The sequence below is a fragment of the Pristiophorus japonicus genome, unplaced genomic scaffold (genome assembly GCF_044704955.1).
Source record: "Pristiophorus japonicus isolate sPriJap1 unplaced genomic scaffold, sPriJap1.hap1 HAP1_SCAFFOLD_278, whole genome shotgun sequence".
NCBI classification, from domain to species: domain Eukaryota; kingdom Metazoa; phylum Chordata; class Chondrichthyes; family Pristiophoridae; genus Pristiophorus; species Pristiophorus japonicus.
Genome location: NW_027252538.1, coordinates 805,567 through 820,827, shown reverse-complemented (window position 1 = coordinate 820,827; position 15,261 = coordinate 805,567). Strand labels below are relative to the sequence as shown.

Genomic DNA, 15,261 nt, shown 5'->3' with positions numbered 1-15,261 from the left:
GTTCTCCTTGGAGCAGCAAAGGTCAAGGGGACACCTAATGGAGGTATTCAAAATTCTGAGGGGGTTTGATTGAGCAAACGGGAGAAACTTTTCTTCTGGCAACCGGATCGGTAGCCAGAGGTCACAGATCTAAAATAATTGGCAAGAGAATTAGAGGGGAAATGTGGAGATATGTTTTCAGATTTGGAATCTGAAAGGGCGGTGGAAGCAGATTCCATCGGGGTGTTCAAAGGGCAATTGGACATGTAGCTGGAGAGAACTAATTTGCAGGGTTATGGGGAAAGGATTGGGTGTGGGAATAAATTGGACACCTCTTTCACAGGATCAACAGCTTTAATCTCCTCGGTGTCTTTGACATCCAGGCCCACATCACATCCCTGCTGTGCACTCTGCTGTGCCTGAATACTTTTTTAAAAATTCATTCACGGGTTTGTGGCAATCTGGAACACTCTCCCTTAAGAGACTGAATGCAAGGATCAAACAATTCACCATTTTCCAGACTGAGATGGGTATATTTGTGTTGGTTAAGGGCATCAAGGGATATGGAGCAGAAGTGGGTAAATGCAGTTGAGGTACAGATCTAACTGAATGGTGGAACAGGCTCCTCCTGTCCCTGTGCACCATCCTCTGCAGTCAGCCATATTTATAATATTCCCACAACACTGGAGTTCCCGAGTGCTGCAGTAACCTCGTGTTTTGGAATTGCTGATTCCGAATGCATTCAGTGTTCACGTCTATACAGCTTACTGTCGATGTTCCATCTTTTGGCCCCAAGTTTACCCTTGTTAATGTTACCTGGTTCTTGTATATCACCCACCTGCTGTCTAGATTCCACTCTGTAATCAATATCATGTGGATCACCTTTCCTCCTGGCCACCTCCCTCCTCCAATGTAAATGCTTCTTGCAGCTACTTCCAATGTTCCTGACCAGTTCCATTGTTTTTATTTGGTTAGCTCTCTCCCATTTATTGTCACAAGAACACCACCATTTACTTTTCAAAGTCCCAGTATTATTTTAGCCACAAGTTGACTGACAGTTATTCATATTTGCGAGTTGTTTTACAAACATCTTTTTCACCCAGAACAGGAAGTATAACACAGGGAATTGCCTTGATTTTCTCGGCCATCCTTGCATGGGAGGGTTCAGAGCCCTTACAGGATTTGTTACATTGTCATTTAGCCCCTCCAGTACCTTTTGTCATTTATCTTCAATGTGCACAGACCCTATCCCTGGGTAACCAACTCATCATCATTACCACACTCATCACCACCCACCTCACTGCAGCTCACCAACTGCAGCTTTGTCCTAACCATGTTCTCAGGCTTCTGAACTACTTCTTCCTCTATGATTTGGTCTTCTGCATTCGGAGTTAGTCATTGATCTAATTGACTGGTTCAACAGTCTCAAGGGTCTGAATGGCCGACTCCTGTTCCTATATCAGCACATTGTTCTGCCTTTCTCAGTGTCTTTACAAGTGTTCTTCCTGCTTTCAGTGCATCCTCCATTATATTATGTGCTCTGTTTCCTCCAGCACTTATTTCTGTTTCTTGCTGACCCTGTACCTGTTGCAAAAATCCCCGTCACAGCTCGCCAGTGACTCGCCCTCAATATTGAGTACCAGCCTATCCACTTCACTAAAGTCTGATTCAATTAGTCCAATACTATCCACTCTGCGGCAGGGAATTCCACAGATTAACAACTCTCTGAGTGAAGTTTCTCCTCATCTCAGACCTAAATGGCCTACTCTCTATCCTAAGACTGTGTCCCCTGGTTCTGGACTTCACCAACATCGAGAACATTCTTCCCGCATCTAACCTGTCCCGTCAGAATCTTATACGTTTCTATGAGATCCCCTCTCATCCTTCTAAACTCCAGTGTATAAAGGCCTAGTTGATCCAGGCTCTCCTCATATGTCAGTCCAGCCATCCCTGGAATTAGTCTGGTGAACCTTCGCTGCACTTCCTCAACAGCAAGAATGTCCTTCCTCAGATTAGGAGACCAAAACTGAACACAATATTCCAGGTGAGGCCTCACCAAGGCTCTGTACAACTGCAGTAAGACCTCCCTGCTCCTATACTCAAATCCGGTAGCTATGAAGGCTCACACACCATTTGCCGCCTGCTGTACCTGCATGCCAACTTTCAATGACTGATGAACCATGACACCCAGGTCTCGTTGCACCTCCCCTTTTCCGAATCTGCCACTATTCAGATAATATTCTGCCTTTGTGTTTTTGCCACCAAAGTGGATAACCTCACATTTATCCACATTATACTGCATCTGCCATGCATTTGCCCACTCACCTAACCTGTCCAAGTCACCCTGCAACTTCTTAGCATCCTCCACACAGTTCACACAGCCACCCAGTTTAGTGTCATCTGCAAACTTGGATATTACACTCAATTCTTTCATCCAAATCATTGATGTATATTGTAAAGAGCTTAGGTCCCAGCACTGAGCCCTGCGGCACTCCGCTAGTCACTGCCTCACATTCCGAAAAGGACCAGTTTATCCCGACTCTCTGGTTCCTGTCTGCCAACCAATTCTCTATTCACGTCAGTACATTACCCCCAATACCATGTGCTTTGATTTTGCACACCAATCTCTTATGTGGGACCTTGTCAAAGGCCTTTTGAAAGTCCAAATACACCACATCTACTGGTTCTCCCTTGTCCACTCTACTAGTTACATCCTGAAAAAATTCCAGAAGATTTGTCAAGCATGATTTCCTTTTCATAAATCCATGCTGACTTGGACCGATCCTGTCACTGCTTTCCAAATGCGCTGCTATTTCATCTTTAGTAATTGATTCCAACATTTTCCCCACTACTGATGTCAGGCTAACCCGTCTATAATTGCTTGTTTTCTCTCTCCCTCCTTTTTAAAAAAGTGGTGTTACATTAGCTACCCTCCAGTCCATAGGAACTGATCCAGAAGCGATAGACTGTTGGAAAATGATCACCAATGCATCCGCTATTTCTGGGGCCACTTACTTAAGTACTCTGGGATGCAGACAATCAGGCCCCGGGGATTTATCGGCCTTCAATCTCATCAATTTCCCCAACACAATTTCCCACCTAATTAGGATAGCCTTCAATTCCTCCTTCTCACGAGACCCTCGGTCCCCTAGTACATCCGGAAGGTTATTTGTGTCTTCCTTCGTGAAGACAGAACCAAAGTATTTGTTCAATTGGTCTGCCATTTCTTTGTTCCCCATTATAAATTCACCTCAGTCCGACTGCAAGGGACCTAAGTTTGTCTTCACTAATCTTTTTCTCTTCACATATCTATAGAAGCTTTTGCAGTCAGTTTTTATGTTCCAAGCAAGCTTCCTCTCGTACTCTATTTCCCCCCTCCTAATTAAACCCTTTGTCCTCCTCTGTTGAATTCTAAATTTCTCCCAGTCCTCTGGTTTGCTGCTTTTTCTGGCCAATTTATATGCCTCTTCCTTGGATCTAACACTATCCTTAATTTCTCTTGTTAGCCACGGTTGAGCCACCTTCCCTGTTTTATTTTTACTTCAGACAGGAGATATACTGGCAGAGGATACTTAAAGGGTTGACGGTGGATAAGCAATGGCAAACATTTAAAGATCACATGGATGAACTTCAGCAATTGTACATCCCTGTCTGGAGTAAAAATAATCCCGAGAGGGGACAGTATGTGCAATGTCTGATCCTGAGCTGCCCACATTCCTCCTGCTCTAGGAGGCAGTCATGCACTCCTCAGTCGGAGTTAATTGGAGGGACAGCGTCATTCACTGGACACCGGCAGTATTTCAATGCACATCATGTCCAGCTCCATCCCAGAGAAATCGAAAACCAACCTGCAGATTCAATGGTTTTATAAATGGTTCAACAAAGTTTAGCTCAATTTGTTGCAGCTTTCAGTATTTGAAGAAATGCCTTTAAACAGTGAAGTATGGATGCAAACACAATCAACATTATTTTTATCTGACCCTTTTCCCATTGATTAATTGGTCCAATATCCAAAATATTAAACTCCAGCCCAGTTACAGGGGGAATCAATATCAGCAGAAAGAAACTGTCAGAATGATTCAGTCTGGGGTAACAGCAGAATCCAAACCCAGCAGTAACTTTTGAACTCGCTGGTGTAGCAGCAGGTGGGATGACTGAGTGAATCGCTTCCCACACTCAGAGCAGGTGAATGGCCTCTCCCCAGTGTGAACTCGCTGGTGTCTCAGCAGGTCGGATACGGTAGTGAATCCCTTACCACACACGGAGCAGGTGAACAGGTGCTCCCTATTGTGAACACACTGGTGTTTCAGCAGGGTGGATGACTGAGTGAATCTCTTCCCACACTCAGAGCAGGTGAACGGCCTCTCCCCAGTGTGAACTCGCTGGTGTCTCACCAAGCTGGATGACTGAGTGAATCCCCTCCCACACATGGAGCAGATGAACGGTCGCTCCCCGGTGTGACTGCGGCGATGAATTTCCAGCTCAGATGGATAATTGAATCCCTTCCCACAGTCCCCACATTTCCACGGATTCTCCATGGTGCGGGTGTCCTTGTGTCTCTCCAGGTTGAACAATCAGTTGAAGCCTCGTCCACACACAGAACACGTGTACGGTTTCTCCCCGCTGTGAATGGTGCAATGGTTTTCAGGCTGTGTAACTGGTTAAAGTTCTTTCCACAGGCAGTGCACTGGAACACTCTCACTCGGGCGTGTGCGTCTCGGTGCTTTTCCAGTCACACTGATGTTTGGAATCTGATCCCACAGACAGAACAGACAAACATTTCTCCTTCCACATTCAAAAGCCGATGATATTTAGGGCCTGTTGAATCGAGTGACTCTGTCAGATCTTGATGTGATGTTTGTTTTAATTTTTCCATCTGCAAATCTACCCGTTCTCATACCCTGCAAAAGGAGTTTACAAAAATCATTACTGCAAGTACTGATTCTATGAAGCATTCTTTCCTCTCTTGTTCCTCCAAAGCTGTAAATCCCCATCACATAAATCCCTGTCCTGAAATCTGGCTGGGTTCAGTTCTTCACTCACTGGTTCCCTCCCACTCATCTCCTGAAGGTGCTGACTCTGGCTGGGTTCAGTTCTTCACTCACTGGTTCCCTCCCACTCATCTCCTGAAGGTGCTGACTCTGGCTGGGTTCAGTTCTACACTCACTGGTTCTCCTCCCCTGAATGTACTGACTCTGGCTGGGTTCACTGGGACCCTGAAGCCCCGCCCACACATTGTTCTATCACAAAGATCGCCACGCATGCGCTCTACTGCTCGATGAAGCACATTGGTGGCGCACTTACCTCTAGGTATGCTTTACAAAGATGGCGACCGTCAGCCTGGGCCTGTTACCGCGAAAACGCCCGGGAGTTGCAAACTCGAGACCTGTTGTTCCTTAGTCCGGGTTACCGACCTGCACCAGGCGTTTATGAAGCCCACCTGTCGAGTATGTTACTCCCCTGCGCCCCGCAGATTCACGTTGAATTCCAAACTGTGTGCCCGGCCTCCGCCCACTCACAGCCCGCGTCCGCTCTGAACAATGATACACTGCGCATGCTCCACATACAGCCCACGCCTGCGCACTGGGCTCCCCCAGGGCAATGACGTTGTGATGTCACAGAAATGCGGCGGAAGGGCCCCAGTGCGCGATTTTTAAAATATAAAAAACAACCTGGCATTTGTTTGTTTTATAATAAAATGATAAAGCGGAGAATCGTATCATAAAAATAAACAGACTGCTGCGAACCTTTCATGAATTAATCGCTGTTTTTAAAGTTCTCTCCCCAGTTGCCAGGGGAAACACATAAGGGCAGCCGGAAGTGGATTTGCCAAGAGCGACGGCGAGTCTGGGCCGCGCGGACCAGGTCGGAGCGAAGGCCCCGGGGACCGCGAGCGGGAGAGAGGCGGTTCTGTGGGTCCCGCTGGTGGTGGGCGGGGCCACAGTTTGATGACCGAAATGCAACAACCCCTTGTTGTTAATACCACCCCCTTCAGTTCCCCCGCCCCCCCTGCTGCCCAGTATAGCATGGAGCTGACCGACCTGGAGAGGCCTCACACATTCACCCCTGGGCTGTGCTGGGTTAAGGGCAGAAGGCTGCAATTAGCAGGGACCGGTTGGGCCGAAAGGCCGGTTTCTGTGCAATGTTACGGGAGGGCGGGTAAATGGAGCTGAGGGCGCGCTCTGATTGCGGGATCTTTCTATTGCTGCCGTTTCAGAACATTAAAAAGTGGGACATATCGAGGCCGCGGGCTACAGGAGGAACCGGAGGTCGCGTCCCACTCCTGCCTTCGCCCGGCAGGAAGGTCACCACCCCTGACCCCTCGTCAAACGGTTTGCCCGTTCGTGTCACCGTGACCCCAACCCCTGCCCCCAGCCCAACAAGACAGCAACGCAGGTACTGGTGGAGGGGAAGGTGGGATACACGTGGGACCTGTCCACACAACGCTCGCAGGGAAGGCCCAGCCCCCATGCCTGGCCCCGTCTGAGTTAACCTGATCTCGGCCGGTGTGCAGGAATAGGGACATGATTGGAGCTTGATGTCCCGGGGCTGGGCTGGGGGTGGTGGGATTTGCAAATCAACCCGAATCGCTGCTCCTACTCGCTGTCCAATGGCCCAAGAGTTCAAGAGCAGGGAGGTTATGCTTGAACTGTATAAAATACTAGTTAGGCCACAGCTAGAATACTGCAATCAGTTCTGGTCACCACATTACAGGAAAGATGTGATTGCACTAGAGAGAGGGTACAGAGGGGATTTATGAGGATGTTGCCTGGACTAGAGAATTTTAGCTCTGAAGAGCGGTTGGATAGGCTGGGTTTGTTTTCTTTGGAACAGAGGAGGCTGAGGGGAAACTTTTCTGAGGTGTCTAAAATTAAGAGGGGCCTAGATAGAGTGAATAGGATGGACCTATTTCCCTCAGAAGAGGGTCAACAACCATTTGGTATAGATTTAAAGTAATTGGTAGGAGGGTTAGAGGGGATTTGAGGGGAAATTTCTTCACCCAGAGGGTTGTGGGGGTCTGGAACTCACTGCCTGAAAAGGTGATCGAGGCAGAAAACCTCACCACATTTAAAAAGTACTTGAATGTGCACTTGAGGTGCCGTAACCTACAGGGCTACGGACCAAGGGCTGAAAAACGGGATTTAGCTGGATAGCTCTTTGTCGGCTGGCGTGGACACGATGGGCCGAAATGAATTACTTTGGTGTTGTAAATATATATGACCCTTGTGAGGGGGTAAGCATGTATGGAGCATGTGCGTAGAGCCTGTGTGCGGGAGAGGCAATGTTTAGGATTGGTTGTGAAGCCCCTCACAGGCGAATAGCTCATCAGCAAAACCTTACATCCCAGTGTGGGGGTCATTGCCTCAAAAAGGAGGAGATCTTGGGACATTATTGGAGAATACCAGGGTTAGTTGAAGAAAGACATTTATTGCTGACTCCTCTGTGACACCAGTCTCTGTCCGATCTTTTACAGATGTCAGGCTAGATGTCACTCCCGTGTCCTTGGGCCCAGCCCGGGCTCACAGCCAGCAGAGGGTTCCCCCAATATCTGGGGCGAGTTCACCTCAGTCACCAAGTAAGTAAATACCCACACACTCCCCAGGGACCTACTGTAAATATCGACACACTCCACAAGGACTCCATGGAAATACTGACACACTCCCGGGACCCCCTGTGATACTTACACACTCCCCGGGGACACCCTGTAAACACAGACACTCCTGTGGACGCCCTGTAAATACAGACACATTCCTGGGGCCCCCTGTAAATACTGACACGCTCCAGGGGACTACCTTTAAATACCGATACACTTCTGGATACCCCCTGAAAACACTGACACACTCCCGGGGACCTTCTATAAATACAGACACACACCTAGGGACCCCTTGTAAACACCGACACACCCGCAGGGACCCGCTGTAAACACTGATACACTCCCGGGAACTCCCATTAATACCGACATACTCCTGGGGATCCCCCGTAAATACAGAGACCCCCTGTACATGCTGACACACTCCTTGGGGATCCCCAGTAAATACAGACACAGTCCTGGGGACACCCCCTGTACATACTGAATATTCCCTGGGGATCCACTGCAAATACGGGCACACTCCTGTGGACCCCCTGTTATTACTGACACACCCCTGGGTACCCGCTGTAAACACTGACACACTACCGAGAACTCCCAGTAAAAACCGACACACTCCCGGGGACCCCCTGTAAATACAGACAAACTCCCGGGAATCCCCTGTAAATACAGATACCCCTGAACATGCTGACACACTCCCGGAGACCCCTGTAAAACCTGACACACTCCACGCGACCTCCTGTAAACACCAACACACTGTCGGGGGTCCCTGTAAATACTGACACACTCCCGGGTACCCCCTGTAAACACGGACGCGCTCCCGGGGACCCCCTGTAAATACAGACACCCCCGTACATGCTGACACACTCTCTGGGACAACCCCTGTAGATACTGACACATTCCCTGGGGATCCGCTGTAAATACAGACACATTCCTGTGGACTCCCCTTGTATATACTGACATATTCCCCAGGGATCCGCTGTAAATACTTCCACACTCCCAGGGACCCCTGTAAACACTGCCAGATTCACAGCGATCCCTTGTAAATACTGACACCCCCGTACATGCTGACACACTCCCGGGGACCCCCTGTAAACACTGAGACACTCCCGGGGACCCCTGTAAATACTGACACATACCCGGGGACCCCCTGTAAATACTGACACCCCCGTACATGCTGACACATTCCCAGGGACCCCTTGTAAACACTGAGACACTCCCGGGGACCCCTGTAAAAATTGACACACTCTCGGGAACTCGCGGTAAATACTGACAACCCCCAGGGCTCCCCCTGTAAACACCGATACACTAGCGGGGGTCCCTGTAAATATTGACACACACCTGGGGATCCTCTGTCAACACTGAGACACGCCCGGGGACCTCCTGTAGATACTGACACACTCCCTGGGACAACCCCTGTAGATACTGACACATTCCCTGTAAATACAGACACAATCCTGGGGACACCCCTTGTACACACTGAAACATTCCCTGGGGATCCCCTGTAAATACAGACACAGTCCTGGGGACACCCCCTGTACATTCTGACATATTCCCTGGGGATCCACTGTAAATACTGACACACTCCCAGGGATCCCCGTAAACACTGACACACTCACAGGGACCCCTTGTAAATATTGAGACACTCCCGGGGACCCCCTATAAACACTGACACACTCCCGGGGAACCCCTGTAAATACTGACACACTTCCGGGGAACCTCTGTAAATACAGACACACTCCTGTGGACCCCCTGTAAACACTGCCACACTCCCGGGGACCCTCTGGAAATACAGACACACTCCTGCGTACCCGCTGTAAACACTGACACATTCCCGGGGACACCCTGTAAAAATCGACACACACCCAGGGAACCCCTCTAAATACTGACACACACCCTGGGACACCCTACAAACTTGTTGATGGTGGCGCAGCCCGCAGACTTGTTCATGGTCATGGAAGCGTTTGAAAATGATAAATCACCTGTCACGGCCCACCAGATTAGGACTTGGACCAGCCAAGAATCTCTGCTGTCCCCAGTAAAAAAACTGTATACTGCATGGGAGCTGGGCCAGCATCCCCGTTGAAATGCAAGAGCCAATCAAGCCATTCCAGCGGCAAAAGGACGAGCTGCCCATTCAGGCAGACTGCCTGTTGTGGGGTAACCGCGTAGTGCTATCAAAAAAGAGCAGGGAGACGTTCATCTTGGATCTCCACAGCAAACACCCCGGTATAGTAATGAATACCCCTATATATTGAGTTCCCAGCCTTGGTCACCCTGGAGCCATGTCTCCGTGATGCCAATTACATCATATCCGAGTGTAACGTAGCCAAGTTTGCTGACGATGCAAAGATGGGATAAAAAGCAATGTGTGAGGAAGACACAATAAACCTGTAAAATGGCATAGACAGGCTAAGTGAGTGGGCAAAAATTTGGCAGATGGAGTGTAATGTTGGAAAGTGTGAGGTCATGCACTTTGGCAAATAAATCAAAGAGCAAGTTATTATTTAAATGGAGAAAAATTGCAAAGTGCTGCAGTACAGTGGGACCTGGGGGTATCTGTGCATGAAACACAAAAGGTTAGTATGCAGGTACAGCAAGTGATCAGGAAGGCCAATGGTATCTTGGCCTTTATTGCAAAGGAGATGGAGTATAAAAGCATTGAAGTCTTGCTACAGTTGTACAGGATATTGGTGAGGCCACACCTGGAATACTGCCTTGGTTTCCATATTTACGAAAGGATATAGTTGCTTTGGAGGCAGTTCAGAGAAGGTTCACTAGGTTGATTCCGGAGATGAGGGGGTTGAATTCCGAGGAAAGGTTGAATAGAATGGGCCTCTACTCATTGGAATTCAGAAGAATGAGAGGCGATCTTATGGAAAAGTATAAGATTATGAGGGGGCTTGACAAGGTGGATGCAGAGAGGATGTTTCCACTGATAGGGGAGACTAGAACTTGGGGGCATAATCTTAGAATAAGGGGCCGCCCATTTAAAACTGAGTTGAGGAGAAATTGCTTCTCTCAGAGGGTTGTAAATCTGTGGAATTCGCTGCCTCAGAAAACTGTGGAAGCTGGGACATTGAATAAACTTAAAGCAGAGGTAGACAGTTTCTTAACCGATAATGGATTAAGGGGTTATGGGGAGCGGGCAGGAAAGTGGACCTGAGTCTATAATCAGATCAGCCATGATTGTATTAAATGGCGGAGCAGGCTCCAGGACCGTACGGCCTACTCCTGCTCCTATTTCTTGTGTTCTTATGTAAAAGGCCGATGATAATCAGCCCTTGATGAATCGACTGACTCTGGCAGATAGGGATGTGATCTTTGGAATTGAGCTTCCCGTGTGCTAATCTTCTCCTTCTAATATTCTTTAAAAGGAGTTTACAAAAGTCTTCACTGTAAGTACAGGATAGAACTTCAGAACATTCTCTCCTTGTTCCTGTCCCATGGGCCATGCAGCGCCGATACACCTGGGTAATCTGGGCCTGTCACTGATGATAAAACCAGCAGCTCCAGCCCCGCTGGACACACACGTGACAACCAATGGGCCAATGGTTTTCCTGGTGCCCTCCCCGCCCCTGGTGCCAGGCTCGGTACTCGGCCATCCTGTGGGGTTTGTGCCCTCCTCTCCCCTGCCCCCCCCCCCCCCCCCCCGGTGCCAGGCTCAATACTCGGCCATCCTGTGGTGTCGGTGCCCTCCCCTGGTGCCAGGCTCAATACTCGGCCATCCTGTGGGGCGGTGCCCTCCCCTGGTGCCAGGCTGTGTACACGGCCACCGGGGTCGGTGCCCTCCCCTGGTGCTAGGCTCGGTATACCCATCCTGTGGGCTCAGTGCCCTCCCTGCCAGGCTACATGACGTCACAGAGATTGCGTTGCCAGGTTACTGATGTCACACACCTTGCGTTGCTGGGGTTTTGACGTCACACACCCCTTCTTGTCGTGTTGTTGACGTCACGCAGCGCGCTGCCGGATTGGTGACGTCACTGACGCAGAGTGAACGGCGGCGCGAATTCGAATCGCAGACACGTCACCCGGCGGGCCGCCTCCGACTGTGGGAGTGGGCGGGGTAAATGGCAGATACAGGGCCGCGATTGGTGGGCGGCCTGTCAATCAGGTCAAACAGCCAATTGCAGGGCGGACAACGCCTCCCCGAGCGCGCTGTGATGCGGCACTGCGCATGTCCGGGATCCCCGGAGTCCGGCCATTTATGAAGGTAAACAAGATGGCGGAAAGTGAGCGGAGCTGAGCGGCACAGGGGGGAGAGGGGGCCGAGGGAGAATGTCCCGGGGGGGAGAGGGGGCCGAGGGAGAGTGTCCCGGGGGGGAGGTGAGACATGGAATGGGGGTGAAGGCGAGAGAGACGGACACGCGCACACAGACTGACACAGGCACATCCCCAGAATGACTGGGGAGGGAATGGCGGGCGGTTCCTGCGAAAGCTGAGGGACTCCTGTCGTCGTCTCTCTCCCGCTCCCCTCGGCTCCTCGTCTGGGGCCCAGTGAGATCAGACAGTGTGTCACCCGGGGGCCCAGTAAGATCAGACAGTGTGTAACCCGGGGGCCCAGTGAGATCAGACAGTGTGTAACCCGGGGGCCCAGTGAGATCAGACAGTGTGTAACCCGGGGGCCCAGTGAGATCAGACAGTGTGTAACCCGGGGGCCCAGTGAGATCAGACAGTGTGTAACCCGGGGGCCCAGTGAGATCAGACAGTGTGTAACCCGGGGGCCCAGTGAGATCAGACAGTGTGTGTAACCTGGGAGCCCAGTGAGATCAGACAGTGTGTAACCCGGGGGCCCAGTGAGATCAGACAGTGTGTAACCCGGGGTCCAGTGAGATCAGACAGTGTGTAACCCGGGGGCCCAGTGAGATCAGACAGTGTGTAACCCGGGGTCCCAGTGAGATCAGACAGTGTGTAACCCGGGGTCCCAGTGAGATCAGACAGTGTGTAACCCGGGGGCCCAGTGAGATCAGACAGTGTGTAACCCGGGGGCCCAGTGAGATCAGACAGTGTGTAACCCGGGGTCCTGTGAGATCAGACAGTGTGTAACCTGGGGGCCCAGTGAGATCAGACAGTGTATAACCCGGGGAGAATTCTGGTGATTTTCTGTAAGTCCAGATGGGCGGGACAGAGATCTGAGGAAAAGATAAAATCAAACAGAAATACTGGACATATACTTTTCTGAAACTTTGGAAAAACACTTTACATTACATTCCACTTCACAACATTAATCTTCTAATTTTCTGCCCTGTGATAATTAGATCTCCCGGTGAATGGCGGAGTGATTGAGAAAGTTCCACAGCTGGAAGGAAACAGGGATTGTGGACTGAGGAACAACAGCAGGTGAACCAGCACAGGATTGTGAGAGCACAAACCAGTGAGCCCCTTCCGATTGAAAGCGCTTCAATAGATCGACTGGGGAGAAAAGTAAGAGAAAGTGCCATTTACTCAGATATACACTGATCCTGTAGACAGTACACACAGGTTACAAGGTAAGACAGGAAATGAGACCAGGAGAGACTAACCACCGAGTACAATTATCCAGCATGAGGCCGTGCAATGGGATGTGAAGTGAGATCAGTTTCTGTCTCTAAACACAGTCACAGTGACTCTTGTGTGTGTTTTAGAGTAAAGGGCTTTGATCTAAGAGGTGACTCCAGTTTGAGGCAGAGCCCAGCAGATGGACCGGTCTCTGTACATTAGGTGCGGCTGAACTCACACCGACACCATCAGATCTCAATGTTCAAATATTTCCCATCTGGTGAGAAAGCCAATGGAAAGATTGAACCGGAAGCACATCGTCAATTCACTGATCATGGTGCACAGACCCATCTGAAAGACCAGCACGGCCTATCACCCACAGAATTAATTATTCATTCATGAACATTTAGAATGATAAGAAAATATATTGATAACTATTTTATATTGATAACTACTAATATTGAAGCATTGATCACTCAAGATATGTAGTATTCTAATATACTGAAACACAGATATGGGGAGTTGCAATTTATTGATTGGCGTCGTACTTGACCCCGAGATGAGCTTCCGAACCCATATTCCCTCAATCACCAAGTACGCTTACTTCCACCTCCATAACATCGCCGGTCTCTGCCCCTTCCTCAGCTCATCTGCTCAAACCCTCATCCATGCCTCTGATCGGCCTCACACCTCGCACTCTCCGTAAACTTAGGGGGCATAGTTTTAAGGTGGTTGGTGGAAGGTTTAGAGGGGATTTGACGGGGGACTTCTTTACGCAGAGGGTTGTGGGGATCTGGAACTCGCTGCCTGGAAGAGTGGTGGATACAGAAACCCTCACCACTTTTAAGAGATGGTTGGATGGGCACTTAAAGTGCCGTAACCTGCAGGGTACGGACCTACAGCTGGTAATTGGGATTAGACTAGATCACCTCTTATTGGCTGGCGCAGATATAATGGTAAGTGCTGCAGGGAATCGAATATGGCCAGGGTGATCTGGACTAGTTTCGATCGCCTGGATGGGTAGGAGAGAAATGTTCCCAGATTTTTTTCCCCTAAATTGGCCTGGGTTTTTACCTGGTTTTTGCCTCTCCCAGGACATCACATGGTTAGGGTGGTGTGTAGAATGTTTCGGGGTGTCGCAGTTGTGTGCGGCGGGCTGGTTAGGCTGGGTGCTATTTACCTTTCCGCCATTGTTCATAGGTTTATATGTAACCTTCAGGGCTGCTGACCGAGGGCCGTGCGGCTCTTTGTCGGCCGGCGCGGACATGATGGTCCGAAATGGCCTCCTTCTGCGCTGTAAATTTCTGTTTCTAAAACACTCCTGCCTGTATCCTTATTCAAGAACACAAGAAGTAGCAGCAGGAGTTGCCCATACGGCCCCTCCCATCTACTCCGCCATTCAGTAAGATCGCTATTCGATAGAGAATTTTAAAGATTCACAACTCTCTGAGTGAAGAAATAGCTCCTCCTCATAGTCTTAAATGACCGATCTGTTATCCTAATACTAGGACCCCTAACTCTAGACTATCCAGCCCTTGTCAATTCCTCTAAGAGTTTTATATGTTTCAATGATATCACCTTCCGTTCTTCTAAACTCCAGAGAATATAGGCCTATTCTACTCAATCTGTCCTCAGCCCTCTCATCCCAACTTGTACCAATTTCCGTTCACCCATCACCCCTGTGCTCGCTGAACTACATTGGCTCCTGCTCCATCAATGCCTCGCTTTTAAAATTCTCATCCTTGGTTTGAAATCTGTCCAGGACCTTGCCCCTCCCTATTGCTGTAACCTCCTCCAGCGCGACAACCCTCAGATCTTTGCATTCCTCCAATTCTGGCCTCTTGAGCAGCCCCAATTTTCATCCCACCAATATTGGTGGCCATACCTTCAGCTGCCGAGGCCATAAGCTGTGGAATTCCTCCCTAAACCTCTCCACCTTTAAAATGCTCCTTAATACCTACCCTTTTGAACAAGCTTTCAGTCACCTGTGCTAATATTTCCTTACGTGACTGGGTGTCAAAGTTTGTTTGCTAACAGTCCTGTGAAGTGCCTTGGGACATTTTACTCCGTTTAAGGCGTGATATAGATGCCATTTGTTGCTGATAACTGAAGATATTTTGAATTGTAATATAATGAAACTACAGGGTGGGGAATTGCAATAGATTGATAACTGCAGAGGAAGAGGGTTGTTATGTATTGCTAATAGCATGAATTCT

At 49.4% G+C, this 15,261-nt stretch overlaps 3 protein-coding genes across 8 annotated transcripts in view; 2 read left to right on the top strand and 1 right to left on the bottom strand.

Moving 5' to 3' along the window:
- Positions 1–5,517, bottom strand: part of LOC139247636 (zinc finger protein 229-like) — a 53,932-nt gene extending 48,415 nt beyond the window's left edge. The window contains exon 1 of the mRNA XM_070871709.1: positions 5,284–5,517. The gene's annotated coding sequence lies outside the window, so the exon portion shown is untranslated. The remainder of the gene's footprint in view (positions 1–5,283) is intronic.
- A 279-nt stretch (positions 5,518–5,796) lies between these two features.
- The window catches only part of LOC139247638 (zinc finger protein 229-like), a 401,943-nt gene continuing 392,478 nt past the window's right edge, over positions 5,797–15,261 (top strand). The window contains exons 1-3 of one of the 6 annotated variants that reach the window (XR_011590939.1): positions 5,797–5,844; positions 7,454–7,555; positions 12,826–13,069. The gene's annotated coding sequence lies outside the window, so the exon portion shown is untranslated. Of the gene's footprint in view, positions 5,845–7,453; positions 7,556–11,733; positions 11,800–12,655; positions 12,673–12,825; positions 13,070–15,261 lie in introns of those variants that run through there. The other 5 variants (XM_070871721.1, XM_070871718.1, XM_070871723.1 and 2 more) reach the window with 5 other exon arrangements.
- The window catches only part of LOC139247639 (zinc finger protein 239-like), a 92,735-nt gene continuing 84,971 nt past the window's right edge, over positions 7,498–15,261 (top strand). The window contains exon 1 of the mRNA XM_070871725.1: positions 7,498–7,555. The gene's annotated coding sequence lies outside the window, so the exon portion shown is untranslated. The remainder of the gene's footprint in view (positions 7,556–15,261) is intronic.